Source organism: Lissotriton helveticus, chromosome 10 (assembly GCF_964261635.1).
Source record: "Lissotriton helveticus chromosome 10, aLisHel1.1, whole genome shotgun sequence".
NCBI lineage: Eukaryota > Metazoa > Chordata > Amphibia > Caudata > Salamandridae > Lissotriton > Lissotriton helveticus.
This window is the reverse complement of record NC_136071.1, coordinates 69,668,060-69,693,979: the sequence shown is the minus strand read 5'-3', so window position 1 is coordinate 69,693,979 and position 25,920 is coordinate 69,668,060. Positions and strand designations below refer to the sequence as shown.

The window sequence follows — 25,920 nt, the reverse complement described above, 5'->3', positions numbered from 1 at the left end:
TATTAAAAAAATAATGTAAAAAAAACACATGTGTACACACAAAACAAATTTTCAAACTACTAAGGAGTTTGGGGCCAGATGTACAAGCATTTCATTTAGCGCCTCGTAATTGGCGACACAATCCGAGTTGCAAATTGCGAGTCGCTAAATGAAATGTACAACAGTGTGTTTAACACTGTTTGGGATTCTCAATGGGGTCGCAAATTGCGGGGCTCATTAATATTAATGAGCCTCTCGCAATTTGCGAGCCCATTGGGAATGCTCGCCCTCCCAGGGATGGTGGCCTGCTGGGCTCAGCAGGCCACCACGTCTGGGACTGCTTTTAAGTAAAGCAGCTTTTTAAAAAAAATGCAGCCCATTTACCATGCATTTAAAATAAAAATGAAAATTAAACGTTTTAGTTTTATTTTTTAAGGGCAGGCAGAGGTCCCTGGGACCTCTGCCTGCCTGCATTTGCAAAGGGGAAGGGGTCCCCTGGGGATTGCAAGTGTTTTGCGACCGAAAAACATTTGTACATGGTTTTGAGACTCGCTATTTACAGAGGTGATGGTGTGCACTTCTCAGATGAGGGGAATAGAAAATTCCTCCTGAATTTAAGACTGTGCATTGGAACCTACTTATAGGTACCTAAATCAGCCACAGAACCCAAAAGCTCTTTTCAGAGCTACCCTACCTCTAATCACTCCAAATGATTATCTTTTTCTAACTTTTTTCACTATTTTTCACCAAAGTACGCTCCCCTGTACGCTCCCCGGTGCACGTACCGGGCGCTCCCCCCGCGAAAATTTTAAAATATATTTTTTTTCCGCCTATATGGGCCTCCTAAGCCCCCCTCAGAAAACCTAGGGGGTCAGGGAGTGCCTACCGTGCCCCCTTATACCCATTCCCAACGTTGTTTGCCCGCCATTTTCTGTCTCAAATCTACCGAAACACAAAATGGAGGACTCCCGTAGCGCTGCCGGGAAGCGCTCCCAGAAAATGTTAAAAGGTAATTTACATAAAAACCACTGGAGACACTTTCACCAAATATAGAATAGCTCATACTACATACCAATCCCTACCATTTTCCCAAATTTGATGGAATTCCATTGAGCCATTTAGCCTGTAGACCTCTTTAAATATCCTGAGGTAAATTACTTCACAAAAACACACCTGAAGTGTTAGAATTGACAACCAATTAAAATGTTACTTTCATTTTCTACTTTTTTTTCCTGACATTTGATTGGTTATGTACATGAATATATATAAATAAAGAGGGGGAAACACAGCCATTTTGACTACTACTTCCTGAAGTACATTTCATAAATATTTTCACTAAAAACTTAAACTTCTTTTTGAAAGGTAAGTTGTTATTTTGAAAACTGAAGTATATTATGCACTTTAAGTTAATATGGAAAACTTTTTCTGATAGTTATATACTATCCCTCTGTAATCGTTATAGATTTAGACAGATTTCTCTGTTATAGTTATGGATGGATTTAGGCTTGTCTTGTATAATTATGAATTTACTTAGGTTTCATCACATACACTTTTTTATATTTCTACTTCCAGTCTGATACCATACACTGCCCAAAGATAAATTCACTGTTAAAAACTACCTATCTGAACTTAAACCCAACAGTGCCCTATCTCTACTGATATATATTTTTTTTAATGCAAATTTCAGCCAAAATGGAAGGAGAACAAAAAGTGTCATTTGAAATTGTCCTAGAAGCGAACAATGAAGAAAGCATTGAACCCAATGACTTGGAATTCATGGACGAATCACGAGACCATGAACTTCTACAATGTGTAGAATCTGTGGATTTCCTCCTTCAAAATGAGGACATTTCTGACAGTCAAATGATAGAAGTTATGTTCATTCAAAATGAGGACATTTCTGACAGTCAAATGATAGAAGTTATGGTTAATTTGGAAAAAGAATCTGAAAAATAAATGTATATTTAATAATTCTAAAATTGTTTGAGACATTATTCATTTTTATATGTAATTCTTAAACTAGAACCAAATTGATTATAATGTAAAGTCAGACTTATAGTATACTATGGAACTTTTTTGTGTTACATAGTCATTTTGCTCATAGATACTTCCTTTCTCCCACTATATTATCTCCAATGTGTATTTGACATCTATTTTTCATCTCCTGCCTCCGTGTTCTTTCTGCTTTCCTGACAGACTATGATATGGATTCCATATATCACAATAACCTCTGTAACAACATGCAAGATATCTACAGAGGAAACGGTGTACATTAAATTTAAGACTCAACATTGGTACCTACATGTTGGTACTTAAAACACCCAAACAACACAACAACTCTATGCAGAGCTACCTTACCTCTAATCACTTTAAATTATTATTTTCCTCTTTCACTGTGTTTTCCCCATAGTACGCTCCCCAGTACGCTCCCCGGTGCGCGTACCGGGCGCTCCCCCGCGAAAATCGAAAAAAAAAATATTTTTTTTCGCCCCGCGGGCCCCTTTTATGGCACCCACATCAAACCTAGGGGGTCAGGGAGGGTCTACCCTGCCCCCTTTTGGTCATTTCCCCCTTTGTTTTTTGCCACCTCTTGTGTCTCAATCCTACCGAGACACAAGATGGTGGCCGCTGCGGACTGTTTCGAATGTTTACAGACACCCGAGAACCAATCAGCTTCCCGTGCGCAAGTCGCGTGGCGCGCCCCGAACGCTCCCCGGTTCGCGTACCGGGGCGCGGCTATAGATATATACATTTTTTTGAACCTAAATTACTCAAAATCCTCTGGAGCACATATCTTGAGACATAGCAAAGGCACATCGGGCTACCAGTCCCTACAATTTTGCCAAGTTTGGTGCAAATCCATTCAGCCATTCGAGCTAAAAGTGAAACAGACCGCCCTATGGAAATTAACATGGGGAAAACACGTTTTGGGACCCCCCTTTATCTCGGCCCCCGCTTGACGAATCCCCCCCAAACTTTCAGGGAAGGAGCGGAGAGCCGCGAGGCAAAGTTGCTGACAAAATTCAGGCTGATTCCTCAACCGGCGCCAAAGTTATTCCAAATAGAATGTTGTGATTTCCCTATGATCAGAAAGGGAGGAGGGTGGTGCACTGCTAGGTTAGACTACGGTTTTTTGAGCCGTGCGAGAAGTGGAAACGTTTTGGGTGCTGCTCGTGGGTAGTGTTTCCGTCAAAACACTCATAGGAACATAGAAACTAGTTGTGTACGCATCAAAATGCTGATACATCCCCAGTTGAGGCACTCCGGAGTTCAATAATGATTTAAAAAGCTTTGGTCCAAATGTTGTAGTTTATTTAAACAAAGTTCATCATGAGTGGTCTATTGATATTTACTTCATATCAATCCAACTTGTTGTACATATGTCTTCAAATTAGAAAAGTGAAAACGAACTGCTCCGATGCATTTTGGGCGGGGAGCCCTTTGTCAAGGAGTGCTGTAAGAAAGACAGAGCGGATTGAGGGTTGGGATGGCGGGGTCCAGTGAAATAAAAACTTAAGTGCCGATCAATAAGTGGTGCTCTGTGATTGTATGGGAACAGTGTGTAAAAATGGTGCCGATACGTGGACTAAGTGGAGTGCACATAACGAGAAGTTAAAACGGAGTGGCTAAGAAGCACGGGGATGCGAATGCATCAAGGATTGGGAACTTACTTCTGATCAGTTGTAGCAAAACGCGCTACTCGAGAGGTTCAGGAGCCTAGCGGGGCCGCTATGATGGTGTCAACGCGGGTGAGCGGATGGAGGTAACTAATAAAGTTAGAAATAAATGACGGACTAGGGAAACTAAAGGAAACGTGGGGGCCATGATGGAATGGTGACTACAGAGAAAAAGTAAGGGGATTCTGTGACAGCGGAGGGGTGAACTGAAAAGGTATGACAGCAACAAAGTACAGTGCATCATGAAAATATACAATAGTACATACAGGTTACAAATAATAGGTGTATTCGATCCGATCATTGAGACCATGTGGTTTAAGTGTCTGTAAACGGTACATCCATTCAAGTTCTCTTTTGAGGAGCAACTTGTGATTGTCAATTCCTTCTCTTTTAGTCACAATCTCTAAAACGATGAATTTTAATTGTGCGATGGTGTGGCGAGCTTCCAAAAAATGCATGGCAATATTAGATTTGTCATTTTTGAGACGTATGTTAGATTTGTGTTCATTCAAACGTGTCTTGATTTTTCTTTCTGTCTTCCCGACATATAATTTGCCACAAGGGCATTTCAAGGCATAGATCAGGTTCATAGAATTGCATGTGGCGTTGACTTGAAGTGTGATTGCGTTGCCCTTCATAGGGTGTCTAATGGTGTTACCTTTGATGATGCTGTTGCAATGGTTGCAGTTTAGACATGGTTGGGTTCCTTTATATTGTTGAGCAGTGAGTGTGGGTTTCGACAGTATTTCTTTGATGTTTTTGCTCCTGGTATAGGCAAACAAGGGAGGGTTCATAAACATGTCCCGAAAATCAGGTTCCATTTGGAGGATCGGCCAATGTTTAAGTATGAGTTTTTTGTAAGTCTGGCTTGTCGTGGAGTATTTAGAAACTAGAACCATGCGTTGTTCTTCTTTTGTGGGTTTTTTTGATAAGCTATCCGATCTGGTGATTTGAGCCACTCGGGTCTGGGCCTCCTTCAAGATCTGTGGGGGATAACCTCTATCAAGGAAGCGGTCGTGCATTTCCCTGATGCGGGTGTCCATCGTCTGTTCATCAGAAACTATACGTTTGACACGTAACATTTGGGAGAATGGCAAATGTCTTTTGAGCGATCCCTGGTGGAAGCTAGTATAGTGCAGTGTGTTGTTGCGGTCGGTGGTTTTTCTATGGAGATCAGTGATGAGACCCTGTTGGGTGATTTTGATGTTGACGTCCAAAAATGTAATTTCGGTGGCGCTGATTTGCCAAGTAAGTTTGATGCGTTCATCCTTAGTATTGAGTTCATGTAGATACTGGTTTAGAGATTCTTTGGAGTCCGTCCACATTATGAACAAGTCATCGATGTACCTGACGTACATTTTTATTTTCTCATTGAAAGAGATGTTTCCATGTATGTACAGTTTTTCAAAATTCTCCATGTAAATATTGGAATATGTAGGAGCTGCGCAGTTTCCCATTGCCATTCCAGATAGCTGGAGGTACCATTTGTCGTCGACTTGAAAGTAACTGTGGTATAGGGTGTATACCATGAGTTGCATAAGAAAAGATTGCATTTGTTCGTCTATGTCACTGTTGAGAAGGACATGTTCGATAGCCTCGATACCTCCCTGTATGGAAATCAATCCTAACTATATATAATAAATAATTTGACAATTAAGGATGCAGACTGAGACCAAAAGCTTTTTTCACTACCAGGCTTTTAGGACTGCAGAAACTATGTCACTCACTTTTTCTAACCACACCAGAAATACATATAGCTCACTGAAGAGAAAATGTTGGCGCTTCATTTGTACCTGTCAAGGCAAATTCTTCAGCATTCAAATTTATATTACTCTTCCCCCTTATGGAGGGAAAATGCCAAACATGGCACTATATTGCCAATCTAGCTTTTATTTATTCAACAGCATTGCTTTGCAGTCCAAATGTGTAAACATGTGGCACAAATCAGGGGTACCACACTGACCAAACAACATTTATTTATTATTTCAGCTGTCCAGAAGGCAGGGGAGAGAGAGAGAGAGAAAAAGAAAAGCAGGAGAGAGAAAAACAGGTCCAAATGGAGGGTTGTGATGGAGAGAAAAATACAAATGGAAGAGGCGTTGCAGGTGAGAGAAGGAAGAGAAACAATAGAATAGAAAGATGAATGGGAGAGGAGGAGAGAGACAAATGTGTGATTGGAAGTGAGAGATCGGGCAAAGTAGGCAGGGGAGAGGAGAAGAAGGGATAGTACTAAGTAGGAAGGAGGCAGGCAGGAGAGAGGTGAGAAGAAGGGGAGGGTGAGACAAAAGGAAGATGGAAGGGGTGTGAACGGAAGAAGGAAGAGAGGGACAAAAGGAGAATGCAGACATGGCTTGGGGAGGAGAAATGAAAAGAAGGAGGAAGGGAGTGAAAAGAGAAAATATGAAAATATAACATTTCGAGGGAAACGGTCTCGCTCGCAGTTGTTCTGGATGCCGGTCCAAACGAGGGGGGGGGGGGAGGGTGTATTTTTTTTTCTGGCCACTCCCTTGCAAGACAGTGAGTGAAAGCGGAGTCCATCAGATGTGTGCAGCCCTGTGGTATTCGCCTAGATGTCTCTTTTTGTTCTCACCGTTTCGTCACTGAAACATTTACTGTGACTTCCTGCCCAGCTCTCGCCCACGTCCTCTCTTCTTCTCTTTGTTGCTCACCTACTGTGTGACGAGCCCTTGCTTAATCAGGTGTGCATGGATGGCCCAGCCTCCGGTGAGGGCACAGGTACATCTGCCCGCCCAGCGGTGTTGGCACCGGGAGGGACAGAAGACGAAGAGGCTCAGAAGCTGCTGCTCGTCGAGAGAGAGAGGAGTGTGCCAGGGAAACATTTATCAGAGCAGGTGTGTAAATAATCTATCTATCTCTCTCTCTCTCTCTCTCTCTCTCTCTCTCTCTATCTATCTGTCTATCAATCTGTCTGTCTATCGATGTATCTATCAGTGTATCTGTCTGTCTGTCGATTTATCTGTCAGTGTGCCTCTCTGTTTGTCTGTCTGTATATTTATCTATCTGCCTATCGATTTATCTAACTGCGTGCCTCTCTCTCTGTCAGTCGGTCTATGGATTTATTTTTATATTTTAATGTGGAAATAACAACCGGACTCTTAAACAAAAGTCAAGGTGCGAGTAACACAACAGCCATTTAACCTGCAGTTGGGTGGAATGACAGAAGGTTTCATGAATCAACAGCACAGGTGCAGGGAGACCGCACTCAGCCATTTGAGCTTTGATTTCCAGGCGCTGAGATCTGCGCACATATGAGGGTGAGGTCTAGTGGGTAAACAGTTGTCTTTGGACTCTAGGCACCCGGCCTCCAGCACCAGTCTTTGGACTGGGCTAAAAATTGTCTGATTGTAGGAGTATGATTTATCATCGCCGTGCCTAGAATGAGCGCTGTAATCGCGCAATACAAACATGTGAATCCACACTTGATCTGCATAGTCACTGCTTCCCAGCTGAGTGTCCGCTAGATAAAATCAACACAATTTAAAATGCATTTTCTAATGTGTTGAGGCTTCTTTGCCAGTGTACTCTCCAGCCAGACCTCTAGTGCAGAAGGTTTTAGGGCATCGATCCAGGAAGGTCCCAGAGACGTGTTAGGTACAGAGGGGAGAGATGTAACACACAGTCTGGTGATCACAAACCTAATTATGAAAGAAACACAAGCTTACTTGTGATGTACAGCGCCTTCAACGCATCGTCAGGGGTAGTAAGCGCTATATAAATACAATTTTAATTCTAGTCAATACAATATTTAACTGCAGAAGCACAGACCAGAGGGAGCTGCGAGGACTGTAACCTTATGCTAGACACACTTAAGTAGCACTAGTTATCCGTTCCAAGACATGGGTAACAGCTCCTTCTCATTGGTTGACACAAAGCCAAGGGACATCCTGTAAGCTGCTAGGGCCACCGAGGGTCACTGGTACTCAGCAGTGATCCTGGACTGAATCCTTCTCTGCTTTGCCCGACCCATCATATCTCCTGGGAAGAATCAAGGGATTAGATGCGGCCAGCAGACCAGACACTTTATATAGTATCGGATTTCACTAAAGGTATAGACTTTCTCTGAGTCGTGCATGAAAACTGAAATCGGTCACCAGATTTTACATTCCAAGTCACTGCAGTTTTTCCTCTGCTCTGGATATTCTTGACACAGACTTCTCCAGGTAGTAACGTGTACTAACATTGGTGTACGTGCACTATAACAAGAGGCAATATCATAACATAGCTAAAGTAAAGTAAGGTAAAGTAAATTATTCTAAAGTTGCATTATACATTACTAAACTAAACATTTCCAGCAACAATTGCAACATTTTTTACCTGCAGAATTTGGAAGATACATTTAGAGGCTGACCCTCTTGAACTTCAACCACACATAAGTTGAAATCCTTGTCCAATCTAGATTCACCACTAAACTTTGACAAATCAGGTTCTTAATAGTTAAACTTGCTCGGGGTTTCTAAAAATGATAGCAGGACCATTGTAATGATTTTATACCCACCTTCAAGAAGCACCAGAGGTTGAATTTGTGCGCTCACCAAAATCACAAGTTTCTTCAAGACAGCATATATAGGCAGGTCCTGGGTGGGAGGTCACTTGTGGTGTTGGCCTCCCAGAGAGAACAGGACTTGGAGAAGGCTTGTGACCAAGTCCACATAAAGGAATGGTCTTGCAAACCTCCAGGGCCACCTAAGTTGTTCAGCGTTGTTCTGACTAGTAGAAGGTTGATAAGAGGTGGGTAGCTTTTCCATTAAGGAGGCTTCATTGCAACCCTTAGGACCCCATTAGGATGGTGGGCGGAACGCCCCAGCTAGGCCGGCGGTGGCGATCCACCCGCCATCCTCCAATTAAAGACCACCGCCATATTACCATGGCGGGGGTCTGCGACGGACAGAAAGACTGTCTGCTGCTTTTCCGCCCGGTCGAAAAGTCGACCAGGCGGAAAAGGGTTTAATATGGTGGCGGTGTCTGAAAGACACCCCCAGCCATATTACAATGTGGCCTTTCACATGCCTTTCCGTGGCGGCATTGCTGCCACGGAAAGGCATGCGGAGTCTGCTTGGGGGGCCCATTGTGGGCCCCCATGGACTTCGGGGGGATGGGAGTTGCACATGGAGGGTACCTATGGTACCCCCTGCCTTTCACTTAACAACGTGGCAGGCACCGCACGGTGCCTGTCACGTTGTGCATTGAAAAGCACAACATGCATTCTAAGCATTGCGGCGGGCGGTGCTTTCAGCACCACCCGTCGCAATGTTAAAAATATGGGGCAGGCGCATCCTAATGGGATGTGCGGGACCACCGCTAGCATTGCAGGCGGTCTCATTTCCCACTGGTATGACGGACGGACTTTCGCCTGCCATACTAATGTGCCCCTTAGTCTCCAAAGGCACCCAGAGTGGAAGCTTAAGGAGCAGGTGGTATGGGCAGATGCAGCAGTGCAGAAAATATCTACTTGTCCAAGAGGTAAGAGCCTCAGAAAGCTACTTGTCCAATTTAGTGAAAAGCAGTGAAGTAACTAATTATGGTGTCATTGTCATGATATCAGTGCTTTGATAAGAACACCTCATATTATGGCATGGATTGGGTTTTAGTAAAGCTATTATTATTCCTCCTCTCTGGCTGTACCAGGATATGACTATACCAGGGCCCTATGCCAATTCTTTCAATATTTTCATTCTCTGCTTATACATACACTGTTAATCTATTGGTTTTCTTTAGACCAACTTTCCCATCACTGAAGGACTGAAATATGCCAGCATTTTCATTATGTAAACGTTCTGATGATATCAGATGTGGGAATGTGCCAGTTCACTCGTTGATCCCTTGCTAACTTCCTTGCTTCAGAGGGAGCCCACTGGGAATGTCAATATCTGAATAATTGTATTTTGTAAGTTAGTTTGCACCTGAAAAATGTGCGTTTGCCCTTGTCAAGGAATGTATTGACTCCGATTTTCAAGCGAGTGAATATTCTGCAGGAGGTGGAGGTTGAGGGCCAGGTTTTTATTTGAGTGTGTTCATACCCACAAAGTTATACTTTTATGGCTTTTGTATAACCCTCACTCCTGACCAGCAAATGTTAAAACTTTTCCATGGTGGGAAGGGAACATTCCTGCAAAGGGTGAAGGTGCAGGGGCAGAGGTTTCTACACAGAAAATAATGTTTCCCACAGAAGAAAACATTAAAGCTAACGTGAGCAAGTGCCTTTGCTTGGTAGATTTTTGCATGACCAGATGGGAAACAACCTTTACAACGCAACTTTTACAATGCACTACCATTACAACTACACTTTTACAACGCAAGATTCCATTACAACGCATGTCATTACAACGCATACCATTAAAACGCATACCATCACAACGCATGTCATTACAATGCAGTCATTACAACGGATACCATTACAACGCATACCAACACAATGCATAGTACCCTTACACTATCCAACACTTACCCTACTTTTGCACCCCCTGGAGTTTGAATAGTAAATTTTTACCCCTACACTATCCAACACTTACCCTACTGTTGCTCCCCCGGAGTTAGAATAGTAATTTTTACCCCTATACTATCCAATACTTACCAAACATACGTTGTAATGGTATGCGTTGTAAAGGTAGTATGCATTGTAATTGAATGCGTTGTAATGGTAGTTTTAGGAAATTCGTTGTAATGGCATGCGTTGTAATGAAATACGTTGTAAAGGATGTTGCGTTGTAAAAAATGCGTTGTAAAGGCATGCGTTGTAAAAGTATGCGTTGTAACGTCATACATCCGACCAGATAGACACATGAATATTTGCTCATGCAAGAACTGAATGCACAGACGTTTGCTAGGATTACACCTGTAAAATGTGACTGCTGCATGGTTTACGAGTTTACCTCGGGTAATCATTTTGAGTTCCTGAAAGTCATAAATCTGCAGCATCTGAGTTCATAGACCTGCAGTGCCTCCTTGTTGCTCCTCGCTGCCCCAACCCACTGTAAAAGGATATTGCGTTGAAACCCAAGTTTTAAAGGTTTAGGCTTCCTAGGTTGGCATTGATGCCCTGCTGTTTTTGCTGCTATTGAAGAGTCTCCTTGTAGTTTCCAGGTGCCTTCAACATGACTACAGGTCTACATGGACCATGCAAAAGGGCAAAAGCCTCCTTGTAAGGCCTGCCAAGGAACCCTTAACAAGCACAACCCAAGAAAGCAAGACAAACAACTGAGCTGATCTCATTCTAGAGACGTCAGAAGTACTATACTACACCAAACTTTTCAGTCTCTGGATACTACAAGGAGACCTATTCAACAGCAGCAAAAACAGCTACAGAACTGGCATTAAATGCAGACGAAGAAAACTGCAAAACGTTCCCGGCCTTATATTTCAAAACAGCAGTGCATCAGTCCAAACCTGCAAAACCTACGTTTCCAAACGAGGACACAGTTTGTGATCAATCAGCCAGCTGGGGAGTTTGCTATAATCATGGAGTAAGCGGTGCAGTGGCTGTATTTTCTCCCTTCAGCTAGACTGAAAGTAAGATTGCTGGTGAAGAGGCATATAAGGGCACAACAATGGTTTCTGTTGGAACAGGGTGCAGTGAAATGGGTCTGGGGCATGAAACACACTAGTGGGTGCTCAACCTCTAGACCCCTATGATGAGAGGTCTTAGAATCACCTAGCTCCAGGTTGCATTGTCAAGGACTTAACACACAGCCTGCCCACATGTTCAACCGGATATCATCCTGTCAACTATTTTTCATGGCAGCTCTGTTTGGGGGATTGTCACAGTCTTCTACCGAGCCCAATATGATGACTGATACAATGTTGGTCACAATCAGTTCAGTTCGTTTAGTCTTTATTTCGAATAAAAAAAAATCATAAAAGACAATATACAATCATTCACAATAAAAAAATCCACTGGTTAATCCCTGGTACAAAATAAAGTGCAATACAACATGCACATAGATTAATACTGCTAATATCCACATTAAGCTAAAAAAACATGATACAAAAATATACATCTGGATAGAACAATCAATGCAAGGGTATATTCAGTCTCTTAGTTCGAATCAGCCAGGCCCATCCCAAAAATTTAGCAACACAAACCACAACTGTTTCTGATCTGATTACTTGTAGTTTTGTGAGTGCATCTCGGTGACCACTACAATTCAGGGATGAACATATGGGTTTTAGCCATTTACTTCTAGGCGATCGATAAACAGGACAACCGAAGAAAAGATGGCCAACACTTTCTTCCTGGTCACGACACCAGAAGCATTTATTTCCTGTCTTTGTGTCCCACTTTGCAGTAAAGGAATTGACAGGCAAGGTGCCAGTACGGAACTGATGATATAGTTTGCGGTCCAACACCTTGGAAATCAAGTCCCAGTACTGCTCAAGGGAAGGAATAACCTTATGCAATAGAAATAAACCAGTTAAATTAGCATCCTGGGATTGGGTAACTAAAATAGATTTTTTCCAGGCCCAAAAGAGCGCCTTAAAATCAAGTTTTGATGGAAAGATTGACCCCCCTGGGTTGGACCATAGCTCTGGAAGGCCCATCATGTACAGGATGTTTTTGACTTCCCTAAGCCATGGTATTTTTTGCGCACCCCACAGTGATTTTACCTCGTCTAATTCACGAGAGAAAAGACTAAGCTCAGGGGTAGTCCAGAGACGACGCCATAGTGCCACTAAGCGGTACTGCGCCATCTCGTTGATAGGTCTACAGCCGAGATCTAGTAACAAAGGTTTTATGGGTGCAGACTGCGGGAGACCTACCAGTTTCCGTAGGAACCTATTCTGCGCAGCGGCCAAGCATGATAGATCCCTGTGGCCCCAGACTTCAGCTCCATATAAGGTTGCAGAAATAACCTTAGCCTCATAGATCTTTAGGGCTGGAGTGATACGCTTTGTTAGGGAGTTCTTTTGTTCATGGACCAGACATCCAGCCAGCCGGTTAAATTTAAGTTTCGACGTCTCCAATTGGGGGTTCCAATTGAGTTGGTGATCAAGAGTCACACCTAGGTATGTCATGACCTTGACCTGCTCAATTAGAACTCTGTTTAAAGTGACAGAGCTATTAGGGGGGGGGTTTCTTGCAAAAAACCATAAATTTGGTTTTATCAACATTTATTTGCAAGTCATTTATTTTACAAAACTCTGAGAATCTGTTCAGGGCTACCTGAAGCCCACCTCTTGTTTTTGAAAGGAGAAGGGTATCGTCTGCGAAGATTAACATGGGGTATTTAAGACCGGCCAGAGTGGGTGCGTCGGACTGTGTATTATTAAAATATTGGGCCACCTGATTAATAAACAGAAGGAACAGGGTGGGGGCCAAGACGCAGCCTTGGCGCACCCCACGTTGTACAGGGAAGCTTTTGGTCACCTGCCCCTGGCTCCCCCACCTTACCTGAGCAAAATTATCCTCGTGTAAGCGCTGGACTAAGCTCAATAGCTCTAATGGAAGGCCCATTAATCTAAGAGCCTCCCATAGCTTCTTCCTTGGGACTAAATCAAAGGCTGACTTAAGGTCGACAAATGTGGCGTATAGCACACCGCCACCCAAAAAAAACCACCTTCCAAAAAAGCAGTGAAAACCGGAAGACCTGATCTATAGTGCTGGTACCAAATCTAAACCCTGCCTGCATAGGGGAAAGTATGTTGTTTGATTCGATCCAACTCTGAATTCTTGCTAAAACCATCCTTGACACTATTTTCTGGATCGAATCGATCAAACTAATGGGCCGATAATTATTTGGGATGGAGCGGTCACCTTTTTTATATACTGGCAATATTTCTGCCCCTTTCCAGGATTTGGGGATCTCAGCCCCTGCAGCTATATTGTTAGCCAGTAGCGTGATGTAAGGAACCCATAGGTCAGGGTTAAGCTTGAAAAGGTCTGCAGGAATAGCATCTAGGCCAGGAGCTTTACCAGACTGTACAGACTCAAGGGCGTGTACAGTATCAGATTCTAAGAATGTAAGTCTGTCTCCTTTTTGTTGGGTACACAGTGGCGTCATTGCAGTCGTTTGTTCCTGAGCTACGCTTGGATCATTAAATTGTGCCGAAAAGAATTCCACCCAAGACTGAGCTGAGACGTGATTGTCAGGTGTTTGGGCAACTGAGTCCCTACCCTGCCTGACAATCAGCCAAAATTCAGTTAGGTTAGACGATTCACAGGCTCTGAGGAGATCGAGCCAGTAAGAATCATCCCAGTCCCGCTTGGCTGCCCAGAGGGAACGCTTGTAGAACTGCCTAGCTATCCTAATATCATCTGTATTCCGGGCCTTAACAGCAGCTATTAAGTTGCTGTGAGCGTCTCTGCAACTCTTGTTGTACCATTTTTTGTGCACCTTTGTAATAACAGGCTTTGAAGGTTTGGTAAGGAGGTTTTTAAGGCCCAAAAAACACTCCTCGTGGAGGTTGGTGTTAGTAGAATCAACGTCACCAGAAGAGGATAATGGTTGCATCCTACTCCACACATTCAGAACCTGCTCCTCAATCTTAGAAATAAGCGCTGGGTCGGCTAAAACCCTGGACCATTTTACTCGCCGTCTGTTGTCGCACAAAACTACATCAGACGTTAAGCAATTAGTTCCCATGATTGGAGCACCCAAACCGGGGACCAAAATCTCAAGGGAAAGAGGATTGTGATCACTCTCTGGTCGGGACTCTACCGCCATATCTCGCACAATGGACCATGATTCGATATTAATCAATATATAGTCGATACGGCTAGAGCTCAGACCATTGTCAAAGGTTTTAGTCCCTAAGCTGTCAGAGCGCGTGCGCCCATTAACAGCCCGAAGACCCCATTCCAGACAGAGACCCAACCAATGTAAAGCTGCCTCAGTGCCCCTAACTCCCTTGGTGATGGTTAGCGAGGGAATATTCCAGGCTGTATCCTCCTCAGATCCCACATCCTCTGCCAAGGTGAGTATGGGCTCAAAAGATGTATTCATGTCACCCGCTACAATGACAGTCTGATCGACTTTAAAGTTCGTAAAAAGTCGATCGAAGTCATTCAGAACAGTTTGTTTCCTCCCACCCTGACAGCCACAGGCATAGACATCAACTAGGAGGAGATCCTTGGTGTTGGCTTTGCTCAAAATAATACATAGGAGGTCTGCACTCTCTACCAAAATTTCCTTACCATGAAAGCCCAGATTGTTTTTAATCCAAATGGTAAGGCCACCAGAGGCCCTACCCTTGGGACTCTGGATTGCAGGTTTGGTAAAATTAAGATAGCCCAGCCTAAATAAGGGGACTGTTGACCATGTTTTCTGGAAAACAACGATATCATAGGAGTCAATGAAGTTGACCCAATCGTCGTTGTCCAAGCGTCCCCGTAACCCTGCAATGTTCCAGGAGGCTACTCTTAGTGGATTATCCATACCATTGGCATGAGGTATCTGTGCCTGGCCCATTTCCTCTGGCCCAGTCCTAACTAAGATATTAGTAGGATCTGAGATTGGACCTAAATTTTTAGGAGGAATTAAGCCATTGGTAGGTGGTGTTAAAGTAGTGGGTAAGACAATCCCCCGTGGGTGAAGAGAGTCCATAATAGGCATTGTGTCGCCAGACCCCCCAAGTCAATCAACCTCCTCCAGGCAGCCAAACATGTTGGAGGTGGGTGCCCCCTGCCACCAATTATGCTGGCTATGTCCATCAATCCTGTGAGTTGGCCGTCTGGCATTCTGGACAATTGACCATAAACCCTCCTTCGCGGGATGGTGTCTTGGAGGATAAAAAAAAGTAAGAGGTCTCACAACTATTGTGGAATTGGCTTCGTAGGATGGCCATGCACAGAGATGCTGTGCTGTGTGGGGGTCTGCAAAAGATACCACAACACAGTCACCAGCTAGGGACTTGTGTGTGGGCCCTATCCAAGGCACTCTCCGTACCATTAGTACACTGCTTCTTTGGTGGACGGGAAGCTGTTTGTTTGAATAAAGCCAATGAATGACTTTGTTTTTCAGGGAATGATGGTTCTCCTGGGAATGCAGGTCCAATTCTGGGACGCCAGCTAATATAATAACATAAGGCCCAGCTTCCGGTGGAAGGTCAATAAACCCTCCACGAAAATTGGAGGGACTAGCCTGCCGTTGTGGGTTATTCGCGGATTCTGGCCTTATGGCGTGGTGTGATACAGCTCGTGAGTTGGAGTCTGCCTGTATGCTGGATTTTGCGAGGAAAGAGATTTTGGTGCAACAGAGCTAGGGGTGGATGCAGTATGGTTGACAACAGTGGTGCGGGGCTTTGGTATGGGTTTGGGTGTTGGTAGGGTCGCAAGAATATTTTGAGGTGTTTGTGGGGGTAGTGATATGGGTTCTGGTGCCTTAGTCTGGAGGGTTGGTTCGGTTTCACGAGGAAGCTTAGCTTCCATTTCCTTTAAGCTCAGGCTGGCCAGGGTGACTATAGTCCTATCCATTTCTAACAAATTATTCTCTATACGAGAAAGCCTTAGTTCCAAGGGGGTAAGTAATTGCTTTAACGTGCCCCAAACTATTTTAAGGAATTCTTCGTCTCCCCCCCTATCATTCTCAGATCCACTCAACCGACCCTCCAGTTGATTCACTCTGTTCGTCCCCGGGGAGGCGACCAAAATATTGTCATCCACCGGGCTATGTGAGCCAAGAGCGACTTCCCCGCCCAAAATGCTGGGATTAGTTTTAGAGCTATCGTCTTTCATCCCAAGAGAACCCAGAGCCCTTCTACTGTTGAAAAACTGTGATCTGGCAATTTTGGCTTTTTTCCGTGCATGTATAGACCTAGCAAGGCATTTCTTTTTATAGATTGCTGCTTTCTTGACACTGCTTGGTCTCGTGAATGAGTTAATTTTGGAAGGAAAGGAGGTGCCTGTCACACCAGTTAGTGGGACAGGATCCTTATTGTGTGGCACTGGAATGGGTTGAGGGTTAGGGGGAGATATTGGAGAGGTAATAGGAGGGGCTGGATGAATAGCTGCCGTTATTAACAATGGCCGTGGACCCACTGTATGCTCGGGGGCACGGGCAGAAGCAATATTCCCCAGAGAGGATTTTTTTGTGCTGGCTAAGTGCTCAGATAACCTTCTTGCAGCTTCAAGATCCAAGGAAACCCTGTGCTGCATTTTACTAATTTCCTCGTCAATGGCCAGATTGGTTTTGATTAGGAAATCATCCAGGGTTCTGTTGGAATTGCTCGCAGCCATAAGGGTTTTACTCCGACTACCCCGTGAGCACATTATACAGGAATTATAAATAACAATAAATACAACACAATAAAACTGTATAATGCACCAACAAGGGGGGGTGGCCCAGCCCAGCCCTCTTAGTCCTCGAACGGCCTCAAACGGCCCGCTCTTTGCCCGGTCTTCGCCCCGGGCTGCGTCCCGCGCTGCGGGAGGTTTTCTAAAAGATAAAGGGGCGTGTAGGGCGGGGGGCGGGCCAGCAGGGAGAGCGGACCGGAAGCTGGTGGTTGGTCGCGCAGGGACTCCTGGTTCCTGGAGTCCCTGCACGCTCGCAGCCCCGCTAGCACCTCGCGCCTCTCACCGCCCTGTAGCTGTTGGTCCTCCTGATAAGCCCCCTGCGCCTCTCCGAGCGAAGCGGCACCCGCGGTGCGGGTGCTGCGAGTTGTGGAGTCCGTGCGGTGAAAAAGAAAGGGAGCCGCTGCAGTCCTGGTCTGTATGTGCCTCTGTGCAAAATAGATACCCACAGAAGGGATGGTGAGGAGCGTTCTTAAGCCTCAGCAGGGCGGGGGGCGGGCCAGCAGGGAGAGCGGACCGGAAGCAGGTGGTTGGTCTCGCAGGGACTCCTGGTTCCTGGAGTCCCTGCGCGCTCGCAGCCCCGCTAGCACCTCGCGCCTCTCACCGCCCTGTAGCTGTTGGTCCTCCTGATAAGCCCCCTGCGCCTCTCCGAGCGAAGCGGCACCCGCGGAGCGGGTGCTGCGAGTTGTGGAGTCCGTGCGGTGAAAAAGAAAGGGAGCCGCTGCAGTCCTGGTCTGTATGTGCCTCTGTGCAAAATAGATACCCACAGAAGGGATGGTGAGGAGCGTTCTTAAGCCTCAGCAGGGCGGGGGGCGGGCCAGCAGCGAGAGCGGACCGGAAGCTGGTGGTTGGTCTCGCAGGGACTCCTGGTTCCTGGAGTCCCTGCACGCTCGCAGCCCCGCTAGCACCTCGCGCCTCTCACCGCCCTGTAGCTGTTGGTCCTCCTGATAAGCCCCCTGCGCCTCTCCGAGCGAAGCGGCACCCGCGGTGCGGGTGCTGCGAGTTGTGGAGTCCGTGCGGTGAAAAAGAAAGGGAGCTGCTGCAGTCCTGGTCTGTATGTGCCTCTGTGCAAAATAGATACCCACAGAAGGGATGGTGAGGAGCGTTCTTAAGCCTCAGCAGGGCGGGGGGCGGGCCAGCAGGGAGAGCGGACCGGAAGCTGGTGGTTGGTCTCGCAGGGACTCCTGGTTCCTGGAGTCCCTGCGCGCTCGCAGCCCCGCTAGCAGCTCGTGCCTCTCACCGCCCTGTAGCTGTTAGTCCTCCTGATAAGCCCCCTGCGCCTCTCCGAGCGAAGCGGCACCCGCGGAGCGGGTGCTGCGAGTTGTGGAGTCCGTGCGGTGAAAAAGAAAGGGAGCCGCTGCAGTCCTGGTCTGTATGTAGTCCTGGTCTGGTCTGTATGTTCATGAGAACCTGCTGGAGCTGCTAAGCACTAGAATGGGTCTATCGGGAACGGTTCTCAAATGGTTTTCGTCCTTCCTACACAACCGGTCTCAGAAGTTCAAGATCGATAATGTGCTATCTTCACCTGTGCCTGCAGATCTAGGTGTTCCACAAGGATCCTCCCTCTCCCCCACTTTGTTCAACCTCATCATGGAACCGCTCGCCACCTTGCTCCAAGCCTCTAATGTCCAATTCCATATGTACGCCGACGACACACAACTGTACCTAAAGCTTCCATCTCCGGAAGATATCAAGCATCTGAATTCCACGCTTATTAACACTCAATCTTGGCTAGCCGATAATCACCTCAAACTAAATGCTCTGAAAACTGAGTTCCTTCTCATCTCACCCCCGGCGAAAATTTCCACCACCCAAACATGGCTCAACAACCTAACAGCACTCAATGTCCAACCCACCATCGTGGACTCAGCGAAATCCCTAGGCATCACACTGGACGCCAAGCTCAACATGCAGCAACACATCAGCAAAGCCACAAAAGCAGCTAATTTCCAAATCAACACACTGAGGAAAATCAAACCCTTCCTCCCGACTGAAGACTTCCAAACTGCTGTACAAGCGTTAGTTATCCCTCGAATCGACTACGGAATTGTGACCCTCAGCGGACTCCCGCTATCCACAACAGCTCCCTTAAGAGCCTCCCTGAACGCTGCCGCAAGACTCATTACTGGCTCAAGAAAACATTCGCATATTTCCCCAGATTTAAAGTCCCTAAAATGGCTGCCTTTTGAAGCCAGAATACAACTAAAAATTGCAGTTATGACACACGCGGCCGTGCACCACAATGCACCCAACTACCTCGCTCAAAAATTGTCCATATCAGGAGGTTCGAGGTCCAATAGAAGCTCAAAAAATCTACTCCTGAAACCCCGTAGATTCAGGAAAGAGAAAACCTACAAGCGCTCCTTCTCAGGAATGGCACCCAGGATCTGGAATGCGCTCCCGCCTGAAACTAGGCGTATCTCCTCCGCTGCACTCTTCAAGAAAGAGGTGAAAACCATCCTTCTGGCCAAGATCTCCTGAACCTTATAGGTGGTGGATCAGAGACTCTACATTGCCTTGTATCAATGCTCACCTTGTCCTTTGGCACTATACCTCTACTTGATGGTGACACTACTACACTACTTTCTTCCTACCGACCAATATATGAGACACATTGGGTCACTGATTCACCCTCCCGATGCCCTCACTCAGTGCGCTCTCTATACTAAAACACTGGTATAAGCCTGCCACACACCCAAGGTGTGCATGAACACCTCTGTAATGGGATCAATGACTTGTGCCGTTATATTACCTGTTTACCTGACTGTATATTGATATGTTTTATGTATTTTATTATTATCCTTTCATGTTAGTGACTACTACATTGCTCCCATTACCTCTGTTCATTCCTACTGCCCCTACCCTGTCATTGTGAAGCGCTCTGATATCTGTAAGGATCTTGATCGCGCTATATAAAACTTTGAATAAATAAATAAATAAAATAAATATGTGCCTCTGTGCAAAATAGATACCCCAATCTTGTAAGCATTGACTGCCATGAGCTCGACAATCACAATATTTAACACAGCGATGATGGAGATGGCTATGGACCGTATATCACTTTGGTCAGATTTTATGAACCAGCACCTACAATTAGACATGATTGACTGGCACCTGGACAATTTGGGCCGCATGATTAGCATGCTACCAGACTGGAGCACTGATATTCCCTGCCTGCAGAGGAAGGCCAAAAACTTGGAGGACAGCTCCAGATGGGACAATATTTGTCTATATGGGATGCTAGAAGTTATGGAGGTGGATGAGAAGTCTTTGGTTTTTGTGCCCCTTCCTACCAGCCCTGTTGCAATTTACCTTCCCTGGTATATTGGAATTTTAGAGGGTGAATAGGATGCATGCCAGACCCGCTAAGTCATCCAATACTCCCAGATCCATAATAGCATGTCTTGTGTGCCACCAACATACCAGGCTTACACTTCAGACAGTGAAATGAATCAAGGACCCATATCAGAGAGATGACTTAGTGATTCATGTGGGGCTGACTTCTCTCACAAAACGCTGATTAAACATAAAGCATGTGTGGCTCTTCATCCTCACCCACACAAAGACAGAATTGAGGTGATGATAGTGATAATTCAGGGCTGCCCCGCAGAATTTGAAGCCTAGAGAACCTGATTACTTATCTGGATGCCATGGATACCACAATGGAGACGGCCTCTCGATTAACTTGAGAGACCCTTTGCCAGAAGATCATGTGACCACCATCCCACTACCCCACAGAACACAACCCACCAGGACCCCAGTCAAGGGACCCATCATAGGCACTGTGCCAGAATTGTCCTACATAAGATGCTAGAGAAGCTTTCCAAGACCAAGACATGGATAAGCTGAGATCCCTTTTGAAGGAATGGTCGTCCAAAGCTGCAGATTCTTGAACCCGCGGTTGCATGCCTTGTTTGACTTCTCTCATTTTGATTATCTGCCAGGTTGTTTAGCCTGGAAAATTGGGTTAGGTTTTGAATGTCATACTTACTGGTTTCTTCTGTATACTAGCACTTCAATGTTTTCTTCAGTGGGTATGCTGTTTCCTGATCGGGTTGGGGGATTTCCACTGAAAGTTCTGTGGGACGGGGAGGAAATGCCCTGTCTCTGGATACTACTGGGGCGACTCTTGCCTCTTCCGGTGTGGGTCATGTGATACTGGAGGAACTAGGACACCCCCATGTCATGGAAGTAACTACACATATAAACTACCACACTTCTCGCCCTGATTTATATAGCTGTACTTTGTTTAACCCTGCTCTATTAGGTGCTTTGGGTAACTAGATCAGTTAGGGATAGCACCCTGGGTTTCAGTGAGAGGTATATCATTCTGAGGGTTACAGCTAGGGGTTACAGCTAGTTTTATTTGGTATGAGGTAGGACAGCCAGGGGTTTGGAAAGTCTCTAGAGCTTGGGAAACTTTATAAACAGTTAAACATCTCCTGAGACGCGGCTTGACACATTACACCTCACACCTACCTGCAATATAAGCCCCCCCCCTCAATCCCCTGCTCTCTTAAGCCTGATATCCACCTAGGAACATTACCTTCTGTTGACTTGGGCACAGACCTGTTTTCCCTGAATCCTTGCCCCGATGTCCCACACTAATGCACAAGGCAGACTGATTCACATTGTTTCCTTGAATGTGAATGGCCTCACCAATTACATCAAACATAAAAAAATACTAAACAATATATGCCATTAGAGGGTGAATATTGCTGTTGTCCAAGAGCTACATTTACCTCCCTAGAACTCACCAAGCTTAAGAGGGATTGGGTTAGAAGGACGGTGGGTAGCAGCAGCATGAATGACACTCAAGCACACACAGCTTCTCCCAACCCTCAAATCCATCCAGGAAATAAGGGGTGACTATCTTCATGCACAAATCATACCCATGGGGCCTGATACTCACATAGCAGGATTTGGAAGGCAGACACCCCTTTGTGAAGCTGAAGGTCAGAGAATATTTCTTGGTTGTGGGGTTGATTTATGTGCCCAATAGAGCAACCCTAGGTTCTTTGGGCACCTTAATAGAATCTTTACTGAATTCACAAATTCAAGACTGATTGTAGAGTGTGTATGGAATTTAACTTTAGACCCGATCACTGACCTGACTGGACCCCCTGATAGATACAAGACAGCTGACAGGGCACCATCTGTCAGACTAGGCAGTTACACTTCCACACCCCGAAAGATCAAGTATGGTGTACCACAGGGGGCATCATTAAGCCCAACATTATTTAATGTTTATGTATCATCGTTAGCCACGATAGGGAAGAAGTGGGGCATCAACATCTGCTCATACGCAGATGATACGCAACTAATGATTGCCTTAAATGGTGAAGAGGACTCTAAAAACAGAGGGGCAGATTTATGAAGGCCTTGCGCCGCCGGTGCGTCACTTTTTCCCATGTTAAAAATGACGCACAGGCGGCGCAAGGCCTTCATAAATCTGCCCCAGACTGCTTAGCTGTCTCACTGAATTATCTAGCTGGATGCACAACCATTGTTTGAAGTTAAATGCCGATAATTCGGAGATCCTACTGTTCGGCGGATCCCAACAGCTCTGGGATGACACCTGGTGGCCCAACACTCTTGGTACACCTCCTATACCAACCCAGACGGCGAGAAATTTGGGAGTCCATATTGACAATGCATTGTCAATGAAAAACCATGTAACAACAATTTGTGGTAAAGGCTTCGCGTTATTAAAAATGCTACGAAGAGTGTTTCCCTGGATTCCCCTGGAATGTAGAAAGATCTTAGTTAATTCGCTACTAATGAGTAGACTCGACTACGGGAACTCCCTATTTGTCGGCATGGCGGATTATTTATTTTCAAAGTTACAGCTTGTTCAGAACGCGGCAGCAAAAGCCGTATGTAACAAAAGAAAATACTACTCCGCCATGAGTTGTCTGAGAGCCCTACACTGGCTGCCAATGAGGGAAAGAGCCTCTTTCAAAATGCTATGCATCACCCACAGAGTACTGCATAATACTGGCCCGACTATTCTAAAAAACAGAATTAATTTCTATGTACCAAATAGAAATCTCCGCTCCCAATTTACTGCGAGAGCTATTACCACCCGAATAAAGAAGGTTAGGACGGGCGGTCGTGCCTTCTCACATTCGGCGGCAAACCTGTGGAATAACCTACCAACAGATTTAAGACTCACTGATGACTACCTTACTTTTAGAAAAAAACTCAAAACCATACTGTTCCCTAATGCTCACTAAAATTATCATCAACCTGTGTCAGCTCTCTGTACATTGTTAAATCTTAGCGCCATGATATCCTTTTAGGATGAATTTTAGCGCTTTAGAAATACGTTTAACATTAACATTAACACCCTTACTGGATTACACTTTTATATTGCTTGATCAGAACACCACCTCACACATTTCTTCATTCTTAGCACACCATACCAAGCTACACTTATCCTGTCATTCTTACATACTAAAGGGGTTAGTGCAATTTTCTTTTTTTTAATTTTAGAGTTGTATATAGCGCGAATTACAACCGAGGCATTGGGTATCAGAGCACTTTACATGAGTACCAATTTCGTTACAGATGACCACATTCATTTTTGTTAGGCTCGGGGAAATTAAGTGATTTGCCCAGAATCAACAGGATGTGCAGCGTCGTTGCCGTGACTCAAACCCGGTTCCTCTGGTCCAAAGGTCGACTGCTCTTGCTGTAACGCTACATCCGCTCTCCAATTTGGGCCATGGTTATGCAAAACAGTCTTGACCCTCTTCCCCATGAGAACGGTCCAGCCTGAACTTCAGGCCAGGTCCTCCCTGGACTGGAAACAAGCATCCTAGGAGTGGTTTTGGGGTATCACCTCTCATCAGCCAGGCTAGCGTGACTCTAGTGGCATGGAGAGTACGGGACCCACGTCTGGGCATTCTTCCATGAGGCACAGATTTCCGTATGGCTTGGTCTAAACTGGGGTGGCATGGTGAGCAAAGAAACAATGCATTTAACCCAGACCTCTTGACTGGGAGTGAATGTTTGATTTGCTCTACATTCCACCCATCATCCGTGTGTCTTTTGCTTTTCTAAGTGCGCTGGGTATGCCCAGACGTGGGTCCAGGGCTTACTATGCCACTGGATTCAACCTAGCCTGGCTGATATGGGGTGATGCCCCGAAACTGGTCCCAGGATGCTTGTTTCCAGTCCAGGGAGGACCTGGCTTGGCAGTTTGGGCTGGACTGTTCTTAAGAGGCACAGGGTCAAGACTGATTTGCATAAGGCTGGGTCTAAACTGGAGTGGCATGGTGAGCAAAAGAATGGTAAATTTAACCCAGATCTCTTGACTGGGGGTGAATGTTGTTTGCTCTGCATTCCGTCCATCATCTGTGTGTTTTTTGCTTTCTCGCCCAAGTGCGACGGGTATTACCAGACGTAGGTCCCAGGTTCACTGTGCCACTCAATTCAAGGTAGCCTGGCTGATGAGGGGTGAAACCCCGAAACCGATCCGAGGATGATTGTTTCTAGTCCAGGGAAGACCTGGCTTGGCAGTTCAGGCTGGAATGTTCCCATGAGGCACTGGGTTAAGACTGATTTGCATATGGCTGGGTCTAAACTGGGGTGGCATGGAGAGCAAAGAATTATGGGTTTAACCCAAATCTCTTGACTAGGGGTGAATGTTTGATTTGCTCTGCATTCTGTCCATCATCTGTGTGTCTTTTACTTTCTCAACCTAAGTGCGCCGGGTATGCCCAGACCTGGGTCCCGGGCTCAATGAGCCACTAAATTCAAGCTAGCCTGGTTGATGAGGGGTGATGCCCCGAAACCAGTCCCAGGATGCTTGTTTCCTGTCAAGGGAGGAAATGGCTTGGCAGTTCCGGCTGGACTGTTTCCACGAGGCACAGGGTCAAGACTGATTTGCATTTGGCTGGGTCTAAACTGGGGGGCATGGTGAGCAAAAAGACGATGGATTTAACCCAGATCTCTTGACCGGGATTGAATGATTGATTTACTCTGCATTCCATCTATCATCTGTGTGTCTTTTGCTTTGATCTTTTAGGCGCATTTGAAACTGATAACGTTCTTGGAACTCACGTATGATAGACTAAACCGCTGCCCAGACTCCCTTTACTCAGCACACTGCTTCATACTTCAGATGCGTTTGCAAGCCTGAATGGCACACGGCTCCACAAACTCTCGAACCCTTTTTAAAACCAGACCACTTCCAGTGAACTGTACTTCATATATTTAACAACCACATACTTGGCTTAACAACAAACTTGATTTTCAAGGTGGGTGCAACATATCTTTGGTAAAAACTCTTAAAACATATTCATGTACAGATTGTACTTTACGACAAATTGGTTTTAAAATACTCTTTTCATCTTTAGACAGGATCATCTCTCTCTCTTTGCATTATGACTCGTGTTTTATGAATATCATAAACTGAAAGGAGCATTTCATTCTTGTGTTATGAGATATGCTTTGCTGATTATGAGGAAAGGGGGGTGTATTGTATGGTGTGGTTGTGTGACATCACCCTGTATTTATTTATCAACCCTTTTAGCTCCAATAAGGCTCTGTTTGTTAATCCATAGCTTCACACAGAGCAGTCAGGCTTACACAAATGAACAAGAGTAAAGCATTAAACAGCATCAAAATAATTGAAGAAGAAATAAACAAGAAGCTTGCTACATCCAACACAAATGTATAAAAGTTGAGTAGATTTAAAAATAATTCCTGACATCCAAAGAGTATCGGAGACACAGAATTTACAAGACTTAGGAAATCAGCACTATTTACTTAACTGTGAACAAGCATTAGCAATTTCAAGGAATTCAACACTTAGGGGCCTATTACGTCTGCTGGTCCGAGGAACCGCCATGAAAACTCTGGTGGAGATGAAACATAGGGGGGCTTACAGGGCCCCCCTGTGTCTCAAACATATGTGGATGCACACAGAGGGGCACACAATGTGCCCCCTTGTGTGCATGCACATAGGTTCCTGCATGACATGGACTTATGTGCCTCACAGTCCCAGCACAGTTC

The 25,920-nt window shown here is 45.4% G+C and overlaps 1 pseudogene across 1 annotated transcript in view; it reads left to right on the top strand.

Moving 5' to 3' along the window:
* The first annotated feature begins 6,397 nt into the window (after positions 1–6,397).
* LOC144785899 (metalloproteinase inhibitor 1-like) overlaps positions 6,398–25,920 on the top strand; it is a 111,601-nt pseudogene continuing 92,078 nt past the window's right edge. The window contains exon 1 of the transcript XR_013602056.1: positions 6,398–6,508. The product of XR_013602056.1 is annotated as a metalloproteinase inhibitor 1-like (transcript). The remainder of the gene's footprint in view (positions 6,509–25,920) is intronic.